General features: G+C 42.0%; 1 protein-coding gene across 7 annotated transcripts in view; it reads left to right on the top strand.

Annotated features, from left to right (window-relative positions):
• The window catches only part of VPS8 (VPS8 subunit of CORVET complex), a 395,845-nt gene that overhangs the window by 85,408 nt on the left and 287,721 nt on the right, over positions 1 to 22,716 (top strand). For 2 of the 7 annotated variants that reach the window (XM_069558751.1, XM_069558702.1), the window contains exon 1: positions 16,860 to 16,958. The exons of 2 other annotated variants lie outside the window; for them this stretch is intronic. The gene's annotated coding sequence lies outside the window, so the exon portion shown is untranslated. Of the gene's footprint in view, positions 1 to 16,859; positions 16,990 to 22,716 lie in introns of those variants that run through there. 3 more of the 7 variants (XM_069558741.1, XM_069558710.1, XM_069558721.1) reach the window with 2 other exon arrangements.

Genomic DNA, 22,716 nt, shown 5'->3' with positions numbered 1-22,716 from the left:
GAACATTAGGAAGTTCACAGTTCACGTATTGCTGAAGACTGGCTTGGAGAATTTTGAGCGTTACTTTGCTAGAGTGTGAGATGAGTGCAATTGGGAAATAAGGGTTTCCCTGATAGCTGAGTTGGTAAAGAATCTGCCTGCAATTCAGGAGACCCCAGTTCTATTCCTTGGTCGGGAAGATCCCCTGGAGAAGGGATAGGCTATCCATTCCAGTATTCTTGGGCTTTCCTTGTGGCTCAGCTAATAAAGAATCTGTCTGCAATGTAGGAGACCTGGGTTCAATCCCTGGGTTGGGATGATCCCCTGGAGAAGGGAAATGCTAGGCACTCCAGTATTCTGGCCTGGAGAATTCCATGGACTCTATAGTCCATGGGGTCGCAAAGAGTCGGACACCACTGAGCGACTTCTACTCACTTCACTCACTTGGGAAATAATGTGTGGACCAGATTTTTCAGAATAGGACCACAAAACGGCAACCCGCCCTCCAAATTCAACCTGAAGACAAGTGTAGTATGTACTTGTAAGTTGTATACTATAAATGTATTTTTAATTGTCCTAACATTTAAAAATTGAGTAATTTCTCATAAAATTCTGGACTTCTGGCTTTTCTTGAAATGCTGGAAGATAACTGCATCACCCTAGCCTTGCGTTCCTGTGTGGCCACCTGTGCTGAGAGCTGAGGATCCGCTTCCTCCTTCAGGTGGGCACGTGCTCCCTCCCACTGCCTCCCACTCCCAGCACCTGCCTGCTTTTCCCATTTGTTTAACAAACCTCCCTGGCTCCTACAGGCCTTGGAGTTTGCAGCCTTTGAGCTAGATACTCAGATGGAGCCTTGATGGGGCTGCTGTGCCATGGCAGGACTTTAAATTTTATCCTGAAGGTTATGAAAGAGAGGAGCGCGTGATCATATGAGCACAGAAGGCAGGGGGATGGGAGAGAGATGGAGGTAATGTTGAAGTTGTTAGGCACGAAGATACCCATGGATCCTTCTGGAGAATTCCTCCTCTCGGTGAAGCAGTAGTTATTCCAGGACGGTCACTGTCATGGGCACTGGACTTGGAGTCAAAGGACCTGAATTTTAAAAGAAGGCTGTCCTTTCAAACAAGACCTCCAGCAACTCTGTCTGTTTAGGAAAGGAGGAGACTTGGGTCAAAGTCTTGGCTTTGCCATTTGCTCTCTGCATATTTCTGACAAGTCACTTAACTTCTCTGAGCCTCAGTTTCCTCAGCTGTAAAACAGGAGTAACGTTACCTAGTTTACAGAGTAGTTGTGAGTATTGAATAAAGGAAGGTGTTTGAACATGTTTGTAGGCTATAGAGGTCCAAGAGAGAGTAGAAGATTACTGGGATTGATCTTACAGGAAGACCTCAGGTGCAGGGCTTGGCTCTGGGAATCCCAGACACCTAGAGGTGGCACAAACCCCAAAATATCTGGGGTTCCTGCCGTCCTGGGGCTTTTCCTAGTGACAGACCACATCAAGCTGCATAAGCAAGAACATATGCATAAGGATTTATGTCACCTGCCTCTTCCTATGCCTCAACACACACATACACACATACACACACACACACACACACACAGAATCTAGTGGAAGGGTAAAAACAGCATGTAGTCTGAGCTGGATTTGGCTTCTGGGCTTGGGGCGGGGCAGAGGGGACCCAAATCTCCTGCATCTAATATACAGCATCCCGATGACTTAGGGAGGGAGGCCGCACAATCTGTCTGGTTTTCAGCCTCTCCTTTCTTCTCTCCCTTCCCTGCCCTGCCGCTCTCTCCTCCCCCTCCCCCTCACTCCATCTCCAGCCCTGCAATTCATCACTGCTCTGTGTCCATGCCCTCTGTGACCGCGTCTCTCGGCAGCACTACTTTTGCATTTTGATGTTAAAACAATATTTTACCCAATATATGACAGCACTTGGAGCATTTGCAAAGGCCTTTCACATCTGTTATTTCGTTTGATCCTCACCAGGTCACTGTCAGGTAGGCAGGAAAGGTATTATTAGCAAGGGTGATAGTCAAAATATTTAACAACCAATATCCAAGGGGCCCACCAATTGGAATGGATGCAGGCCATACCGCTGGGCAAGGGCTGGAAGTATCCTCCCTTAGTTAGTGGAGGAAGGTCTGGGGAGGGGAGGGTCTCCAGAGGAGGGACCCGGCAGGAAGGGGCTGGAGAGGGGGCCAATTTGAAGGACTCAGGGAAATGGCTTTTTCCCAAGCAGTGTGGAAGCATGTCTGTTTCTCAAGCATGTATAACTGTACCGGTGCCTACAGCTGACTGACTGTCAGGCCAATTGCACGGATGTGAGAATTTAGGTCCAGGGAGGTCAGTCACTTGCCCAGGGTTGGAGGTGAGAAGAGGACCAGAAGTTAGGTCCCCAGACTTCTCAGGCCGTGACTTTTCTGCTACTTCATAGCACAGGCTAACTGCAAGAGCTTTTGTTTGTATCTCACCCTCCATGATGACAGCACAGCAGCCTGGAACACTGGTGACTGCTGCTCCTGAAATATGATCCTCCGCCTCACACTTCCCTTCACACTTCTTTTGCCAAGCCTTATCTGCTCTCTGTCTCCTGTCTCCTTCTCACATGTGTCGTGATCCTGCCCCCTGAATTCCCTGACTTGACTGTCTCATGACCCCATTTTCCTTTGTACTGCCTGTTCATGTTTTTGTAAATATAATTTCCATTAAACTAATAGTTTTTGGAAGTGAAATAGTCCTATTAAGTATTAATATAGGGCTTCCCTGATAGCTCAGTTGGTAAAGAATCCGCCTGAAATGCAGGAAACCGAGGTTTGATTCCTGGGTCAGGAAGATCCCCTGGAGAAGGGATAGGCTACCCACTCCAATACTCTTGGGCTTCCCTTGTAGCTTAGCTGGTAAAGTCTCTACCTGCAATGTGGGAGACCTGGGTTCAATCCTGGGGTTAGGAAGAAAGGCTACCCACCCCAGTATTCTGATGTGGAAATTCCATGGGCTGTATAGTCCATGGGGTCACAGAGTCAAACACAACTGAGCCACTTTCACTTTTCAAGTATTAATATAATGAAAAACCAATTGCTATCTGGTTTATTGCTCCTCACCTCTGATTTCTGCTTCTTAAGAGGTAATGACTTTCAACATGTTTTGCTTTTTCTTCAAATATTCATCTCAAATTTCTAGTGGAAGTAATGCTTATGTTGCAATTTTAGATTTTTTCTATTTCAGATATTATCTATTGACTTCTAGCTCAGATGCTGTCAGTGTCCCACCTGTGCCCCTTAGACAGTCCCACGCAGCATCCTTCCTCCTTTCTAACTGCAAGGGTTGCATCTCTGTAGCTGAAGGCTCTGGGACTCTGCCCTCACATGCAGCAGACTGACGGGAAATGCATATGCCACCTTCCCCACCCGCAGCAGTCCTCAACCGGTGACTTTCAGGAATTGGTGTCTAAATATCTCAGCTTCCTCCCTTTAAGGTGGAATAATTCTGATTCTATGTTTTCTCCCATTTTCCAGACTTTTCCCAGAGGGAATAAGTTCCAGTTACTCATTCTTTATTGGTTGTTTCCCCCTCCCTATGTTGCTTTCCTGCTTCTCTCTGAGTGTCCCTTGCACTTCCAGATTCAAATAAGGGGAAATCCAAGAACGTATCTTTCTTACAGGCTCTTTCCCTGCATGCGTGTGCACACACCTACCCCCACACCCATACCCCCCCACACATTCTTTCAATATTATTGAAGCACGGTTTTTAGTTAAATCAACATTCAGCATTTACATGACTATGACTATGTAAATACTGCTCACAGCTGACTGACATAATAAACTATGTATGATTACATTTCTTTTTTTTCCCCACTAAAGTTAATAATTGCTTCTTTTCTCCCCTGCGATTAGTTTTCTATGCACTTATCACCAATCCTTCTCCAAACTCTCTTATAGGCTAGAACTCTTTCTAATACTCAAATAAACTGGATTATCTATACATATGTTCTACTATCTTCTTGAAAACTTCACTCCTGGAGCCTGAGGTTTTCCTGCCCCAGGCTGGATCAGTGGCTCCCCTGGGTTGCCGTACAACTGTCATTCCGGAGCTTCCTTGATCATCTTTCTGGAAAATTCTTTAGTCTTTCTCATGTATTAGATTCTCTTTCTTTCTTGGATCCCATGTCTTCTTTCTTGGTTTATTTCTCATTCTATCTGTTAGTAGCTTTATAAGAATGGGTACATCAGAGACACATTTTTTGAAACTTGGCATGTCTGCAAGTAATTTTGTTCATGTTTATTAACAGTTTGATTGCCTAGAGAAGTCTAGATAAAAAATAATTTTCTTTCAGAATTAGGAAGAAACAGCTCAGTGGTCTTCAAGCTTCCATGCAGCCATGCTTTTATTTGTTTTTGTTTTACTTTCTATAGTAATTTATTTGAATGATATGTTTAATATTTATACATGGATTTTTATTAGCTGTTCTGTAATATGCTTATACATTTTTGTATTTGAGATGCTTTATATATTAATTTCAGTTTTTTATTTTATGAAAAATTTTATGACATCATTGAGATATATTATTGGATTTATAAAATTCACCCATTTCAAGTGTACAATTTAGTGATTTTTCACAAAATTACCAACTTGAACAGTCATCACCACAAACGAGTTTTATTTATTTATTTTTCAGAGACCTGAAGCTTTCGTCAGGTTAACACATGATTTTGCCAGAGCATTTACTTGTTTTCATTAAGTTGAAGTGAAGTCGCTCAGTCGTGTCCGACTCTTTGCGACCCCATAGACTGTAGCCTACCAGGCTCCTCTGTCCATGGGATTTTCCAGGCAATAGTACTGGAGTGGATTGCCATTTGCTTCTCCACGGGATCTTCCCAAAGCAGGACTCGAACACGGGTCTCCCGCATTGAAGACAGACGCTTTACTGTCTGAGCCACCAGGGAAATCTTTGATTTTTAAATGAATTTACTTGATGACTTGGCATAATAGAGATCCAATTTAGGACATGGTCAATGTCTCAACCTGAAGTCAGTCATCTTTGGCTCATGACCATAAGTCAGTTCTAGAAAATTTTCATCACCCCAGTAAGATTCCTCTTGCCCATTCAGCATTGTTTTGAGAAGTCTGATGCATAATGAACCCCAATCCTTTCTATGTGGCCCAGTTTTTCTCTCTAGGGATTTTAAGGATCTGCCTTTCTATTTCTGATGTCTGAAATATTACAATGATGTCAGTATAATCTTTTATACCGTTCTGGAAAATTTTTAAATAATTTCTTTGGCAATTAAGCTCCAGAATTTTCTCAGTGTCCTCTTTCTTGAATTCCTGTTCTTATATTGAACTTTCTAGTGTAATTCTCTAGTGTTCTAATCTTTCTTCCCTTAATTTTTTTTAAATCTCTTGTTACTTTATTTTAGAGAGAACTTCTAAATTTTTCTCCTCCAAACTTATACAATAAAAAAAAATTTTAACTCTCTTTATTCGTAAAAGTTCTTTCTTATCTCTGAAGGTTCTTTTTCTATAGACCTAATCTTGTTTCATGGGTACAATGGTTTCATTTCCCTCTGAGGACATAAATAATGCTGTTAAAATTTCTTTTTCTTGAATTGGTTGTTTCTCCTGAGCCCACTGAAATCTCTTTGCATGTGCACTGGGCTGGTTGAGTGCACTGGGTGGGTCCAGGGTGGAAAGCGGGCGGGAGAGGCGACCAGCGCTGCTGGCCTGAGACTGGCTCCTCACGCCTGCGGATAAGCGCGGTTAGGACAATGGGGTTCCCGGGGCGGGGCAGGGATGCCCCTTTTCCCCCAGGCCCCCCATGCTGGGCAGAGCCCAGGCCTGCAGTGGAGGAGTGGACCACATCTCAGTTTATCCAGCAGACACTTGCCCAAACTCTTTTCTCTAGAGGGTAAGTCAGGCTTTCTGAATTCTGGTAGCCTAAGGAGGTCGGAGGTGGAGGAGACTTTTAATTAAGGTAATATTAAGGATGGAGATTTTTACTTAATCCCCCTGATTTCAGTATGGTGCCTTATGGCTTTGTCTGCTTTTCCTGGTATCTTCCCCAAGTCCACAGTCTCTCTCATTCGGCCACTCCAGAGGCCTGCATTTTGCTGGGTGGGATGGAAAAGCCATCTGGCTACAAGGAATGGAGAGAAGAATCAGACTTTTAACTCTTCCTTGTGTTTTCAGCCCAACTCCATCCCATTAGCTTCAGAGTTACCTGGTACCTCTATTTTCTAAACTTTCCTGGGTTTGGTGGGTTTTTCTCTTTGTTTTTCTTTCTTTTCTTTTTTGGTTTTGGTTTTCATATCAAATTAGCTTCCTTCTTGAAGGCTTTTCCACCCCCTGTCTGCCCTGCAGGCAGCTTTCTTGTCTTTACTTCATCAGTTAATACTCACCCAACTACTTTTCGGCTTTCCAAAATTTTTTAGTATCTTCCATCAGCTATTGTCTCTTCTCTTGTTCCTGGAGTCCTTGTGGTTTTAAACTTTATTATTTACTGTCATTTTAGGAACAGAGTCACATGCATATGTTTAATGTGCCAAGTCTAACCAGAAATTCCCTTCCTTTTCTGTTGCCACAGTCTATAGCCTGACTCACATTTCTACTCTGGACTGCCCCCAAACAAATAGTCTCTTTCTGGCCCCTTTACCTTTGCCAGTAAAGTTTATGGAATATTCTCCTTACCTTCTTTGCATCCTTCAAGGCTAATATTAAATATCATAGCCATGAAAACTTCTCCAGTTATCACTGCTAGAAAAATATCTTGCCCTCTTCTAATTCCTCCTGCGTGTTTCAGCTCTCCTAAGACACCCCCTACCAAGTGGTATGTACATCCATCACCTTTCTTATATAAGTTCCTTGAAGGGAGGAACAATATCTTAACATCTTGAATTGCTTTCGACCAGATCAGTATGTTTTTGTGGAATAATAACTGTAATAATCAAATGTTTGCTCTAATGTGTACATTTTAAAAATGTGCATTTCAACCACAAAGGTTTTTAATACTTACAGTGTTAAAATTCTGTAAGTTAGAGTATTAGCTTCAAGTTTTAGATGAGGAAACAAGATGTTAAACTTACCCAAGGTCCAAGCAGGAGGCAGGATCAAAGTCAAATCCTATTCTCTTTGTCTCTAAAGTCCAAGTGGTGTGTTTCAGTAATCTTTTAAAAAAGTATTGTTAGTTATCTTTGTTTTATTAGCTTGGATACCTAACATTCTTCTTCCAACTATGCACTGTTCTCTCCACTCTGAAAGTGTAGGTGCATTGTGGTTATACCATTCATTCCAAACCCTTGTCCCTCCAGCTGGAATCTTCAGGTTGGCCCCTGTGTATCCATATCTGTCACTCATTGGGCATTTACTCTCTGCCAAACAATTAGTAATAAATATGGTAAAGAGCATGGGCTCTGAAGACAGATTTAAATCCTCTACCTACAGCTATAAGTATGGGCAAGTTACAACCTCTCTATGCTTCAGTTTCTTCCTCTATAAAAGGAACTTAATAATAGTAGATACCACATAAAGCTATGGTGAGAATTAGATAAATTAAATACACATAAACTGCTTAGATAAGTGTGCAGAAATTAATGATACCTCTTATTTTCACATGCTTCATCTCATTTAACTTCACACTGACCCTATCAGGTAGAAATTATTATCTTAACTTTGTAGTAAGGAGCCTGCTATACAGATATACATTGAGGTCCATCTGACACCAAAATCATGTTCTTAACCACCGTACTACCCAGCCAGTGAGACAGGCACTGTATGTGGACATTTTTCAGGCTTTTAAAATTTGGTAAATCCATGAACAAGACAGTGAATAACTTGATCTCCAGAGAAAAGTGAGAACCTCACTCTGTGTATGGATAAGAGCCATCCTTAGCCCTGATAACACTAGAGTTGGGAAATCAGGGCTCCAACCCCCACTGCTGTGTGACATCCTCCCCACACCCTACCCTTGTCTTGCTTCTCTCATCTGTAGGATGAAGGGTGGCACTGGCCATTTTCAAGAGCCCTTCGGTTCTCTTGCAGTCTCCCAGCAAAGCCAGGGTACTATCCGCTGAATGCCAGCACCATCTGGTGGCTGTGGGCCATAACCCAAGCCCGTTCCTTCCACTGCCACCTGGTGGCCACTAATGCCACAGTGAGTTAGCATGGCATTTTGAATTAAAAAAAAAAAATTCACACGTTATCTTTATAACAACCTGATAATATACATAAGGTTGATATTTGTATTCTCTTCTACCAACAGAAAACTGGTGTGCAGAGAGGTTAGGTGATTGGCATGGAGTCACACAGCAAGCTGGTTGGGTGTCAGAGCCTGGTCTAAAAGTTTCTGGGATATTAAGCTACCTCTGAAACAGATCTAGTGGACATTATTGAGAACCTACCAAGTGTAAGATGCTCACATTCATTTAGTCTGAGAATATCAGTGAGGTTCTGTGAGGCTAAATCATTCATTCAGCATGTGCATACAGAGTCAGGTTCTGAACTCAGATTCTACAACTCTACCCAACCATATTGCTCCTCTTCCTCCTTCATGCCTGGGACTGGCACATGGAACAACCGAGTCTTCTACCCTCCAGAATCCTATAATTCCTCTTCGGGACTGAGTCTCTACGTTTTGGCTTGGCTGATAGTCACCCAGAATAAAGACTTTATTTCCCAGGCTCCCTTGCAGCTAGATGTGGGTGGGACTCGTATAGGCAAGTCTAAGAAAGAATCTTTGAAGGAAATGGGCATAACCTTCTTTGCTGGCAGTTTCTAAAACAGTTCCTAGTGATCCTACTTCCTGGATGTCACATTCTTGAGTAATTCCCTCCCCTTGGGTGTGGGCTGGAGCAGTGTTTCTAAGAAATAGAATGTAGCATAAAGTGATGGGAAGTCACTTCTAAGATCAGCTTACAAAAGACTGTGACTTCCATCTTGCTCACATTCTTGATGTGTCTTCTTGCATGCTTACTCAACTAAAACAAGCTGCCACATTGTGGGTGGAGAACCCATGTGACAGGGAACTAAGGCCCTCAGTCCAACGGCCTGCAGGGAAGCGAATCCTGCCAATACCACGTGAGGGAGCTTGGAAGCCAGTCCTTCCCAATTTGAGCCTTGAGATTCACAGAGTGAGCCAACACCTTGGTGGCATACTTGTGAGAGACCCTGAGCCAAAAGGCCTGGCTAAGCCATGCCTGGATTCCTGAAATTATGAAATGATACACGTTGCTGTCTTATGCCTCTAATTTTTGGAGTAGTTACACAACAATAGATAACTTACATACCTTCTCCTTTCGTTCTCTCTCTCTTGCCAGTCAGAAGGTGGTTTGATAGTTTGAGAAGACAACTTGGACCGGGATATAGACTTGGGAACTGAGGACCCCCATGAGGAGAAATGAGATAGAGTCTGGGGCCTGACACAGTGGAACATTGCTATTATTTTGAATTTTCTTTCATTTTCAGCAGAGCCCAACTCTTCTCTTTTTGTTTCAAAGAGGTATGTGTCCTTTTAGTGTAAGCAAGGCTATCCCAAGCAAAATGGTAAAATAGGTGAAATTTGCATTTGATGCCTGTTTGTTCCTGCATCTTCTCTACTCTTTTCTAGCTCTTTCCATTGTCTGATGCCCAGTTCATGTCCTCAGGGCCTTCCTATGACCGTCTTAATAGAACAGATCCCAGCCTCACACTTCCCTCTTCACTCTCTTTTTGCTATTGAATTCCAGCAGGGCTCTTGTGATGCCACTTCCATCAGGAGTCTGACAAGTGTGTGCATATTTGCTTGCCGGAGTATAGGAGGAGTGGCAGGGGTGGGGCTGGAAGACAAAATACTTTAAGTAGCTTTCAAATGATGCTATTTCTGAAATTGTGGATTTATCAGAAAGAGATATTTTAAAATAGTGAGATCTTCCAGGTTTTTCTCAACTAAGTGCATGTGGGCTGCTCTGTACTCTAAGGCTGAAGAGAAAGAGGATGTGGGAAGGCCCTAGAATGAATGGGTGAATGAAAAGGAAAGGCAACTGTTGTCAAGAATACAAAATGGTAGAGAATACAGATCTTACTTCCTTTATGACTTTGGGAAGCAATTTATGGTTCCTGAGTTCCCTACCCACCTCTCACTCTCATTCTTTTTTTCATTGCCATTCTAGTAATACTTGGATATAAAATTTTATTCTCACTAAAGGTCAGAAGAATTTGGCTTTTTGAGCTCTCATAATTTATTTTTTATTATGGGTCTTAATAAATATTACATTTTAATGGTTTCTTCATGCCTAGGGAAGATCAGGGAGTATTTCTCATATCTTTGTTTCTGGCACCAAGTATGGTACCTAACAGATAGTAGGCTCAAGCACTCAGTACATGCTTGTGTATGCCTAAGGGGGGTAATTTATTTCTTAGGAAGCATCCTCAGGTCAGAGGATGCTTTCCATGCAATACCCCCTCCACACACAAATACAAACTGCTATTGCAGAATTCATTTACTTATTTAATAAGCAAGTATGGAGCTCTTAACCATATGCCAAGTACTGTTCTAGATGCTTAGGTTGAAAACATAAATGAAACAGAGCCTCTCCTTTCATGGTGCTTATGTACTAGTGGGGAAGACAGAAACTTAACCGATAAATAAGTAGAATAAATGGCATTTTGGAGGATGATGAGTACTATGGAAGAAAATAAAGTCTGAAAGGGTGGTGAGGGAGTCCTGGGGGAAAGAAGGTGGCCTGTGTGAGAGTCAAATGTGCCCCCCACCCCCAGATATTCTGAGTGCTCCCCTATACTTCCTGGCTTCCACTGCAGCAAAGAAGAGCCAGGTGGCTGGTGTTGGTCAGTGGACTATGAGCAGAAGGGGTACATATTTTCAGGCCAACGCAGTTCAGAGTTGGTAAGCCTTTTCTATCCACCTTCCTCAGAGAACTTAGAGGCATGTGTTCAACTGAAAGTGTCACCAGATGGGAAGAACCTAAGTCTCTGAGTCCTGGGTGGAGGCAAGTACTCCACCCCCATCTGCTTTGCTTTTGTTGCCCTAACACAGTGGCATTTGAACCAAGTCCCAAGGAAGGCGAGGGAGTGAGCCATGTAGTTAACTTGAGAGGAAGAGGGTTCCAGGCAGGGGGAACCTGAGAATGACATCTGGACCAGCTTGACTTACTTATAGACAACCAATTTCACTTCTCTCCAGCTGTCTTGGGTGATTTGGCTTGCACACCAGGTTCCTTTTTTAAAAAGGAAAAGAGACCAATTTATTTTGTGATTGTGAGCAAAGAAAAGTGGTACAGCTATCTACCTCTTAGCCTCTTCCTCTCGTTCTCAGGTCTCAGACTTTTTTTGTTTCAGGATAGATGTTGCTTACTCTGGATGTAATGCTGATGACAATGTCTGGATTGTGCTTTCCATCCTCCCTGGGGAGAGCTGGATGAATAGGGTTGGGTATCGGGCCATCCTGAAGCACCCCTTGGGTGGTGCTCCCCTTCTAGCTCCTGGCCATCAGAGAAACTCACCCTCACTGATTTCCATGCTCCAAGGCTCCTACATCATGTGTGGGACTTCTTTATTTTTTCTCATAGATTTAATTTCTCTTAAGACCGCTTCACAGAAGTTCCATTTTAATTGCTATTGTTTTGTCTTACTTAAAAAGATAAGTTTAATACATCCAAACATTCTTTGGTCTAGATCTTAATGACCTGTACAAGGTTAACTTTGATGAATAGTACATTTTAAGCCAAAACATACTCTCTGAACTCTAAACATAGTATAGCTTCTGGTGCTTTTATCTAAGGCAAGGAAATCATAACAATATTCTGTATAGAAAAATTCTAAATATAAAATATATAAGCTGATTCCACTTTTACTTTTTTCTTTTGTTAAAAAATCCCAATGCCTATGTTTACATAATTACACATGAAATTTTAAGAAACCTCTAATACCAATGTTTCTCAAACTTAAATAATGTTCAGTTTCCTTGTGGGGGAAAAAGAGTCTCATGGACCTCTAGAGTTGGCTTAAATTATTTTTTATGATGTTGCATACACATTTATATCCATGTGTATATATGCAAACTTGAAACTAAGGAAAAGATTAATTTTTATGGATTTTACACATCTATAAAACCAAAACAAATTTATAAATTAAATACAAACAAAACTACAAAATGGGGAAATTAAAATTTACAATGTTGATTTAATACAAGGAATGGTATTTTGCTGAAACCAAATTGCCCCTCATAATATAAATATTTTACTGACTGCAATAGCACAGATCTATTTAACCACATACCTCGTGATGACTCACTTCTCCCACTAACCTTTGTTTGTATGGTATACCAGAATATAATTTGGCTATAACTCGTTGTGACCACATCATTTATTTTTTAAATCCCTCTTTGTTTTTTTCCTCATACGCCTGCAACAATTCACTTAGTGCTATTTGCCAATCACAAATCCAAACAGAGGCAGTGAAATTGCATTCCCAGAATAACTATAAAGGGTTGATAAATATATAAAGATATTCCACCCCACCAGTAATCCAATACAAATTAAAATTAGAGCCACTTCCATTATCAAACTGGCAAAGCTTTTGAAAAGGAAAAAATAAATGCTGGTAGGTATACGTGATGGGCACCCTTGAACATTCCTGTTGAGAATGAAAAGTGGCCTGACCTTTCTGGAAAGAAACTTGGCAGTAGGTATTCACAGACTTAAGAGCTTTCAGAGCATTTCAATTAGTAATTTCACTTACAGGCTTCTATGGAAATAATTTTGAAATGTGGACAAATGTTTCCTTATAAGGATATTCAATGAAATGTTCATGTTAACAGTGAAAAATAAGAAAGCCCCTCCAAGTGTCCAAAAATAATAGCAGCAACTATATTATCCATAATTATGTAGCCATTACAAATATTTATGAACAATCTGAATAACAGGATATAGTGTTCAAGATAGAACATTGAGAAATATGGCCATTGGCAGCAACATGGATGGACCTAGAGATTATTGTACTAAGCAAAGTAAGTCAGAGAGAGGAAATACAGACACCATATGATATCACTTATATGAGGAATCTAAAGTGACACAAATGAACCTATCTATGAAACAGAAATAAACTCACAGACATAGAGAAGAGACTTGTGATTACCAAGGGGGAGCGAGGGTAGAGAAGGGATGGACTGGGAGTTTGAGGTTAGCAGACTACAAGATGGAGGTCTTACTATATAGCACAGGAAGCAGTATTCAATATCTTGTGATAAACCTTAATGGAAAAAAATATGAAAAAGAATATATATATATATACACACACGTGTAAAACTGAATCACTTTGCTGTACGGAAGAAATGAACACAACATTGTAAATCAACTATACTACAGTAAAATTTAAAAAACAACAAATGAACAAACAAAAAGATATAACATGGAAGAAAAAATAAAAAGCAGGATACAATACTGTATTTTATACATAGTTTTATTGTAAAAAAAACTGTAAATATGCAAAGTAAAAGACCCAATGAAAATAAGCCAAAACAACAAATGCTTTTTCCACCTGAAATGTAAGTAATTTATGCTTTACGTTTTTATAGTTCCCGATTTTTTTCAAGTTTTGAATAATCAGTATACAATTGTTTTGTTTTTATAATTACTGTCAACAGTCCTGTAAAGGATAGCATGTCAGCTTGGACCATGCTCAAACAGTCCTTATTATGAGTTGGAATTGCTTCCCTATAATATCTATTCACAGGTCCCAGATTTACTTTCTAGAGTTACACAGAGTAAGTCCACAACTGCTGCAGGGATATTTCAAAAGGGTCAGTTAGCAACCTTCCCCACCTCCCACCTCCATAACCCAGCTCTCCACCCCCACTTCTGTCAATTTCTTCTCTGCCCAACACTTCAAACTGTTCTCTGTCAGACAGGGTTTCTGATCTCACTAGCCTGCTTACCTTGCTCCAGACAGGCTCCTATTTAATAGGTTTCCTCTAAAAATGTGATAGTCAGAACCTGAAAGCAGGTCTCCAGAGTTCTAAAGCACAGTTGCAATTATGCTACTCCTCTGCTTAAGAACTTCCAAAAGCTCTTACCAGAAGAGCAGATTCCCCCCACCCCCCCCAACCCCGCCCCAGCTTGGCATTAATGCCCTCCTGGATCTGGTTCCAGCCTTTTCTACCTCTAACACACTGTATATCTGTGCTTTGAAACTATGGGTTGCCATGTATTAGTGTCATGAAATCAATTTATTGACCAGAATAATAAAAAAGAGTAGGACAGAAATACCAAGTTGCATTGCACATACTAAAGGCAATTAATATCACAGGAAGCACACACACACATACCCAGTCAATAGGTCATAACTGAAGTCTATTTCTTACTGTGAGTGATGATCAAAAAATTTTGAAAGCCACTGCCCATGCCAGAGCCACCTTGGGTCAGCAGCTTGTCTCTAAAATAGCTTTGTACTGCTTTGATCCCACTGTTCCCTCAGCCAGGAATTCTCTCTGCTGTCTACTGAAATCCAGGGCCCTAATAAGATGGCGCATCCTCCCTGAAGTGTTCCCCATTTTCCCTCAGATGTAATCCTGAAATGATGGTCTCGTTTCTTCAGTTCAGTCCCTCAGTCGTGTTTGACTCTTTTGAGACCCCATGGACTGCAGCACACCAGGCTTCCCTGTCCATCACCACCTCCCAGAGCTTGCTCAAACTCATGTCCATCGAGTCAGTGATGCCATCCAACTATCTTGTCCACTGTCATCCTCTTCTCTTGCCCTCAATCTTTCCCAGCATCAGGGTCTTTTCAAATGAGTCAGCTCTTCACATCAGGTATCCAAACTATTGGAGTTTCAGCTTCAGCATCAGTCCTTCCAATGAATATTCAGGACTGATTTCCTTTAGGACTGACTGGTTGCATCTCCTTGTAGTCCAAGGGACTCTCAAGAGTCTTCTCCAACACCACAGTTCAAAAGCATCAGTTCTTCGGCACTCAGCTTTCTTTATAGTCCAATTCTCACATCCATACATGACTACTGGAAAAAACCATAGCTTTGACTAGATGGACCTTTGTTGGCAAAGTAACGTCTCTGCTTTTTTATATGCTGTCTAGGTTGGTCATAGCTTTTCTTCCAAGGAGCATCTTTTAATTTCATGGCTGCAGTTACAATCTGCAGTGATTTTGGAGCCCCCCCCTCCCCCAATAAAGTCTGTCACTCTTTCCATTGTTTCCCTTCTATTTACGATGAAGTGATGGGACCAGATGCCATGATCTTAGTTTTTTGAATGTTGAGCTTTAAGCCAAATTTTCACTCTCCTCTTTAACTTTCATCAAGAGACTCTTTTTCTTCGCTTTCTGCCATAGGGTGGTGTTATCTGCATATCTGAGGTTATTGATATTTCTCCCAGCAATCTTGATTCCAGCTTGTGCTTCATCCAGCCTGGCATTTTGCATGATATACTCTGCATATAAGTTAAATAAGCAGGGTGACAATACATAACCTTGACGTACTCCTTTCCCTATTTGGAACCAGTCTATTGTTTCATGTCCAGCTCTAACTGTTGCTTCTTGACCTGCATACAGATTTCTCAGGAGGCAGGTAAGGTGGTCTTGTATTCCCATCTCTTGAAGAATTTTCCAAAGTTTGTTGTGATCCACACAGCCAAAGGCTTGTTTCTTACAGCACTCAAAATGGCTTGCCTTGTACTGTAACTTTGTACACTGAGTTCTTAAGAGTACCTGGAGGGCGGGATGGTGTCTTACCCACCTTTGAGTCCTTCAAAGACCCAGAAGCATAGTGAACCTGGTTGATGCTCAATAAGTGTCTTCCCAACTGAATATTTTCTATATCTCCTCCCGGGAACATTTTTTGGTATTTTCCCTCCTTCTATTTTCTTGACCGTAGGCCCCAACAGGCATAAGATCCTGGGGTTCCTGTTATCTACAGTGATGGCTCTAAAAATCAGTCTGTCCTGAAAGTGTTTATCTTTCTTGAGAAGTAATACAAGAAATAATATATGCTTTTATTCATTTTAAAGATATCTCCTTTATTTGAGAGCTTATCTCTCCTATACTTTTGGTGTTAAGATGTATTTTTATGGAGCAATGTTGATGATAAACTAGAAAATAATAGTTGTGTGTGTGTGCTAATTATCTTTACTTGGCAAAATAAAAACTAGTAATTCTATGCTCGTCTTTAAAAAGATTAAAATTTGTTGGTTGCAAACTCTGAAAGCCTGGGAATCAATTACCCTTTCTGGGCTGGCTGAAGATAGGTTCACTTTCTTAAATGCTAGATAAATTCACTAAATAGGCCTGGAGGAGGGTTTCTCTTCTCATCTCGAGGACTATTATTTATTGATCTGCGCTCCTCCTGTTTCCTCTCTCTAGTTCCTAAATATGTTAAACTGAAGTGAAGTCCCTAAGTCGTGTCCGACTCTTTGCGACCGCATGGACTATAACCTACCAGGCCCCTCTGTACATGGGATTTTCCAGGCAAGAATACTGGAGTGGGTTGCCATTTTCTTCTACTGCTAAGTCACTTCAGTCGTGTCCGACTCTGTGCGACCCCATAGTCGGCAGCCCACCAGGCTCCCCTGTCCCTGGGATTCTCCAGGTAAGAACACTGGAGTGGGTTGCCATTTCCTTCTCCAATGCATGAAAGTGAAAAGTGAAAGTGAAGTCGTTCAGCGACCCCACGGACTGCAGCCTACCAGGCTCCTCCGCCCATGGGATTTTCCAGGCAAGAGTACTGCAGTGGGATGCCATTGCCTTCTCCGCCATTTCCTTCTAATTACCCCTTAAATTCCTGACCTAAATGTATCTCTGGCCCTTTAAATGGGGGCGTGGCGTAGCGTGGCGGACAGCCCAGGAGAGACCCGGGAGAGATAAAGAAAGCGGAAGCGTGGCCAACGGGTATATACTGCGCGTGCGTGAGGCTAGAGCAGGGGGCGGGGTTACGTGGTCCGTGGGTTGCGGGGGGGGTCCTAGGCTGGCGCGGCAGAGAGCTCAGGTAAGGAATCTCCGGAGAGCGGCCCAACAGGGTGAGGACGCCGGTCGGGGGCTGTACGCGGGGCGGCAAGAGAACGCGGGCCAGGTCCCCGAGCCTTGCCCCTTTCCGACAGCGGCGCGGCTTCAGACAGGCTAACTGGACCAAGGCCCACCGACGGGGCGGGGTTTTTCTGGGGCAGAGGGGAGTACCCTGTGTTTGGCCTGGAAATGGGTTAGTTTCCACTTGTTGGTTTCATGGAATGAGAGGCTCAGGTGCAGAGGCACTTGCTTACCCAGATTGTGAGTCTTGGAGGCCGGCAGTCACTCCCCCAGAAGGAACAGGTGTGTAACCTGCCTTTGGGGCCTAGGGCACAGGTGTAGTCTCTTCCATCCCTCGAGGCCTGGGATGAGTGTGCTACTCTAGTGTGGAGCCGAGGCTTAGGCGGGGTGTCCACCTCTTAGGATTTGTGCACACCCTGTGAGGTTCGGTCCATTTCTCTCTGGTTGCGAAGTGTGCCCTAGAGTGAGGGCAGCAGGAGACAACTTGGGTCTCTAATGTTCGAGGCCGTTCCTGTGTCCTGGTTAGTTCTCCAAGTGTGGTACTCGGGGGGAGTGGTGGTGGCCGGGAAGGGCAGGGTTGCCTAAAATGTTTGGATGTGTTTCGAAGGAGAGAAGGTGGATCCATGCCACTGGTTTTCAGTAACTGCTGGGGACCCTTCTCCAAACAGGCATGCCTCCTTCATACCCTGCTAATATTAGATTGATACTAGAATGGTCAGGAAGGCTGTGTCCACTGCCACACTCCCAGCACCCCAAAGAACAAACCAAACGTGGTTCTTAACTTGTGGTGCCAGCTTTACTCCAGATGTCATCTATTAGGAGATCAGGTACGAGTCAGGGTTTCAGGTATCTGATGTAAGTAGGGATGGAGACTCTACATGTGTTTGTGTAAGATATGGGTTTACTCATGGTTAAACTTAAGAGTAGATATTGAAATCTCTGGTAATAGCTGGTGTATTCCATAGAATGCAGAATAAAGATAAACGAGAAAAAATTCTGGTTGATCTTTTGGGTTTCTTATCTCAAAGAGACATAGGTGAAAAAATTTTTTCCAGGGGTCAAGGGAATAGTATGTTGCTTATCCTTTATACATTTCCTTTGTACCTGGACCAGTATCAGCAGATGGGTGTTTTCTGTCTTCCAGAATACTGGGACATCTTGGTGACTTTTCAGCTCTTTCCCACCCTTTTATAGACATTTCAACCACTGTGATATCAAATGTAGTTATGTATGTTAATGAAAAGTAAGGCCTGTTGAACTTAAGTGTATTTAACTTTTGATATGTTTGTAGTTTTCACAAGAGTTTAGATATCATCTTAACCTACAGCTTCAGGTGTCATTTGTACATATTTGTAAGAACAAACTGTTCTATTCTTAAATGGATCTTAATGTATGAATTATCTTCATTCTGTGTAACAGCCTTTCTGTTACTTCATCCAACCTTAAGCACCGCAGAGAGAAGAGAAAACTCCTACCTCTAATATTTATAAATTTCAGGAAAGGACACTGGTTGGCCAGATTGGATATAAGAGTATCATGTACTTATGCTTTTGGCTAAGAAGATAGGGTATTTGATTGGAAGAACTACCAAAATTACATGGTTGAAACCTCTGTTTCTGAAGTCCATGAGTAAAGTGAAATGAGTACCCTCAAGTGTGATGCCCAGTTAACTACAAATAACATCATCCTTGATTAAAACTACCTTCACATGGATCAGAGTATAAAGTTTCAAGTCCTGTGCTCTATGCGCTATACCAGTATAATTAGAAAGAAAACACTTTCAGACTTTTTTTCTGTCTTACATGTAAGTATCTGGTAGCAGTTCAAGGTTAAAGTGACTTATTTCCACATCACCTGTGACTGATGGTGTAATATCTTTACTGCTAGTTTCTGAAATCTTATTTTTCCAGTTTTTCCTAGGCCCTTGAAGAAGGTTCCCTGGTGGCTCAGCTGGTAAAGAATCGGCCTGTGATATGGGAGACCTGGGTTTGTTCCCTGGGTTGGGAAGATTCTCTGGAGAAGGGAAAGGCTACTCACTCCACTGTTCTGGCCTGGAGAATTTCCATGGGGTTGCAAATAGTCAGACATGACTGAGCAACTTTCACTTTTGAAAAAGTACCTTGAAAATTGAGTACCACCACAGTACCCTGTGAAGGAGTCATGACATATGATCTCTTAGGAAGTCAGTCATAGCCAGTTTTTGCTCCATGTTGGAACAGCATGCTGTGTGTTACTTTGAGCACAGGTGAAACGGATTGTGTGTGAGGCATGTGAGAAGTGAGACTGATGAAAGGCCAGCAGATACCCATCCCTTCCCCACACACACTCAGAAGTTTGTAATTATTGAGTGGAATGGTATGCAGAGTCCAGCCCCTATGAGAATCATTTCTTTTTTTTCCTTTCTGTTTGCCTAAGGTAATGGTTGAATTCCTGTAAATTGAATGAATGTACGATGTGCATGCTTAGTCACTATAGTCATGTCTAACTCTTTGCAGCCTTATGGACTGCAGCCTGCCAGGCTCCCCTGTCCATGGGATTCTGCAGGCAAAAATACTGGAGTGGGTTGCCATGCCCTCCTCCAGGGAATCTTCCTGACCCAAGGATCCCGACTCAGGTGTCTCTTAACCCCACCTGCATTGGTAGGTGAATTCTTTACCACTAGTGCCTCCTGGAAAGCCCCAAATATATGATAATTTTTACTATTTTCATCTTGGCCTATAGGTTGAGTTAATGTAAAACAGCACAAAATGTTTGAAATTATGGAGTTTGTGTCATGTCATACGTGAGCAAAATGGTCATTTAAAAAAATATTAGAGATTGAAAAAAAACCTTAATTGCAGAGAGGGGAACTTGCAAGGTGGGGGGCTTTTGGGGAGTAGAATGACTAACCGTATTTTATTTTGAATGACCAGAACTGCTGTTTAAGGCTCTAGAAGCCAGTGATGCAGCATTGCTTGGCTGTTTCTGTGGGGAGGGCGAGTAGATGCATGGATTGATGTAATTAGGCTACTGTGTAATTAGGCACTGGGAATACAGTGATGGAAAAAGGGCAGATGTGATCTTTGCTTTCTTGGAACCCACATTCCAGTTGAGGGAAGGAAATAGAGGTTCAGACAGTGAAAAAAATGATTGTAATGTGATAGGTATAATAAGAGGAGAACAATGTTACAGGTACCTACTTACTGGGAACCTAGTCTAGTTCAGCAGGGGAAAAAAAGACTTTTGAGAGGCAAAGGTTTAGCTGATATCTGAAGGATGAATATGATCATCTGTAGTTGACAGGCCTGATTGCATAAAAGTGGAACTCAATTATAACTTGGCTTATTATGGCATAGATTCCTATATGCTATGAGTCAAGTAGTGTCCTCTGAAGCTTAACAATTACAGGTAATTAAACTGATGAATTTAATTCACAACACAAAAGTTATTCCTGTCTAATTCTTGTGTTGATCAGTAGATATTTATTAAATGTCTGTGTATCTGTGCCAGTTAGTGAACCCAGTGATGCAAAGACACTTGGTCCCATTTCTGTTGTATTTTGGGGAGAAAAGATGATAGTCGCATGGTAAGTTAACTAATGAATCAACATAAAGAAGGTGCCATCCTAAAGACGTTCATTCTGGATTCTGAGGATGCTTAGGGAGGGAAGGCTCTCAGAAGGAAGGACAGAAAGAGGGAATTTAGATAAATGGAAGGAAAAGGAAGGGGATGTGAGCTAGTGTGAGCAGACATGGAGGAAAAATGGAAGCTGTTCTTGAGGGACTCTGGATACATATAATAAGGTTAGTTTTAAAGGAACTATTATTCTTCCTGGAATGGTTTAAATTTTATCCTGTAGGCATTGGGGAACTGTTAAAAATGAGCCCATTTACCACAGTAAGATAATAGAAAACCTCACAGAAGTTCATTCTCTGTTACATTTTCTTCACAAAACAAGCCACAAGGAAACAACTCAAAACAGATAGAAAAGAAACAGTTGGATTGGAAAGACCAGAAACAAAGTTGGCATGTAAAGTTGCTTCCATGTCATGATTTTGTGATGTCTTTCAAAGGCTATAGTGTAGTAGGAAAAAACCCAACTTGATTTGATTTCAGTGTAATGTGGTAAGTGTCTCATATAACACTTTGGGAGGAAAAGAATGTCAGCAAATTAAACAGGATCCTGAAACTTGAACAGTTGGGAATGTCTGCTGAAGTTTAAAAAAAAAAAAAACTAGTAGAATTCCAGTTTAACCTGGCTTAATATAGGTCACATTCTAGAGTTCTTATTCAGTTGGCCAGTGTCGTAATGGGGTCATTGCTGTTTATATGGTACACATCTTTTTCTTCCCCCCAGGTGTTTCTTGGGCCTCCTTTAGTCATTGGTCAGGAATAATTAAGAGGGAGTAGCCTTGGGAGCTCTCAGGATGTCAGACAATCTTTGGTTGAAGCTATTAAATTATTAGTTTATCAGCCCTCAGAAATGGACAACATACTGGGTAATCATGATTCTGTGATATACTTTCTCTGTTAGATTAATCTGATTCATGTAACCTGTTGTGTAGTTTGAAGGTACACTCTGGCATGGCATCCCCTTGAGAACTATAAAAACCCTAGATTATGGGATGGTTGGGTGAAAACTAGTTATAGAATTGTATCTCAAGAGGAAATTACTAATAGTTCATTTCTTTGTTTTGCATCAAGTGTATAATATCAGTCAGTCAGTTCAGTCACTCAGTCGTGTCCGACTCTTTGTGACCCCATGAACCTCAGCACACTAGGCCTCCCTGTCCGTCACCAACTCCCAGAGTTTACCCAAACTCATGTCCATTGAGTCAGTGATGCCATCCAACCATCTCATCCTCTCTTGTCCCCTTCTCCTCATGCCCTCAATCTTTCCCAGCATCAGGGTCTTTACAAATGAGTCAGCTCTTCGCATCAGTTGGCCCAAGTATTGGAGTTTCAGCTTCACTATCAGTCCTTCCAATGAACACCCAGGACTGACCTCCTTTAGGATGGACTGGTTGGATCTCCTTGCAGTCCAAGGGACTGTCAAGAGTCTTCTCTAACACCACAGTTCAAAAGCATCAATTCTTCTGTGCTCAGCTTTCTTTATAGTCCAACTTTCACATCCATACATGACTACTGGAAAAACCATAGCCTTGACTAGACAGGCCTGTGTTGACAAAGTAATGTCTCTGCTTTTTAATATGCTGTTTAGGTGTAATATCGAGTACCATGTATTAAGTGTTTCATCAGTAGTCTGCATTTGGAAGAGTTTGCTCAATAAATATATGGGCAATAGCAAGTGACAAGGGAGGGGTAGGTATTTCAGAATGCTGGTGATATGGCCAGAAACAATTGAAGTTTGCTAGTGTATTCATTTTCTGTTTCTGCTGTAACAAATTACCACAAATTTCATGGCTTAAAAGAACCACATATTTATTATTTTGCAGTTCTATAGTGCACCAGTCCAGCATTGGTCTTACTAGGCCAAAATCAAGCTGTGGCAGGGCCAGGGTCCTTCTAGAAGAGAGTCCATCTCCTTTTTTCTTGCAGTTTCAAGAGACTGCCTAAATTCCGTGGCTCCTGGCAGCCTTCCTCCATCTTCAGAGCCTGCAGCACAGCACTTCTCTGACCCTGCTTCTCTTGTCACATCTCTTCCGCTGACACGGTCTTCTGTCCCTTTCTCACACTTTTAAAGGCTCCTTGGTTACACTGGACATCTGGACAGTCCAGGG

Source organism: Ovis canadensis, chromosome 1 (assembly GCF_042477335.2).
Source record: "Ovis canadensis isolate MfBH-ARS-UI-01 breed Bighorn chromosome 1, ARS-UI_OviCan_v2, whole genome shotgun sequence".
Taxonomy (NCBI): domain Eukaryota; kingdom Metazoa; phylum Chordata; class Mammalia; order Artiodactyla; family Bovidae; genus Ovis; species Ovis canadensis.
This window is presented reverse-complemented; position numbering and strand designations above follow the sequence as displayed.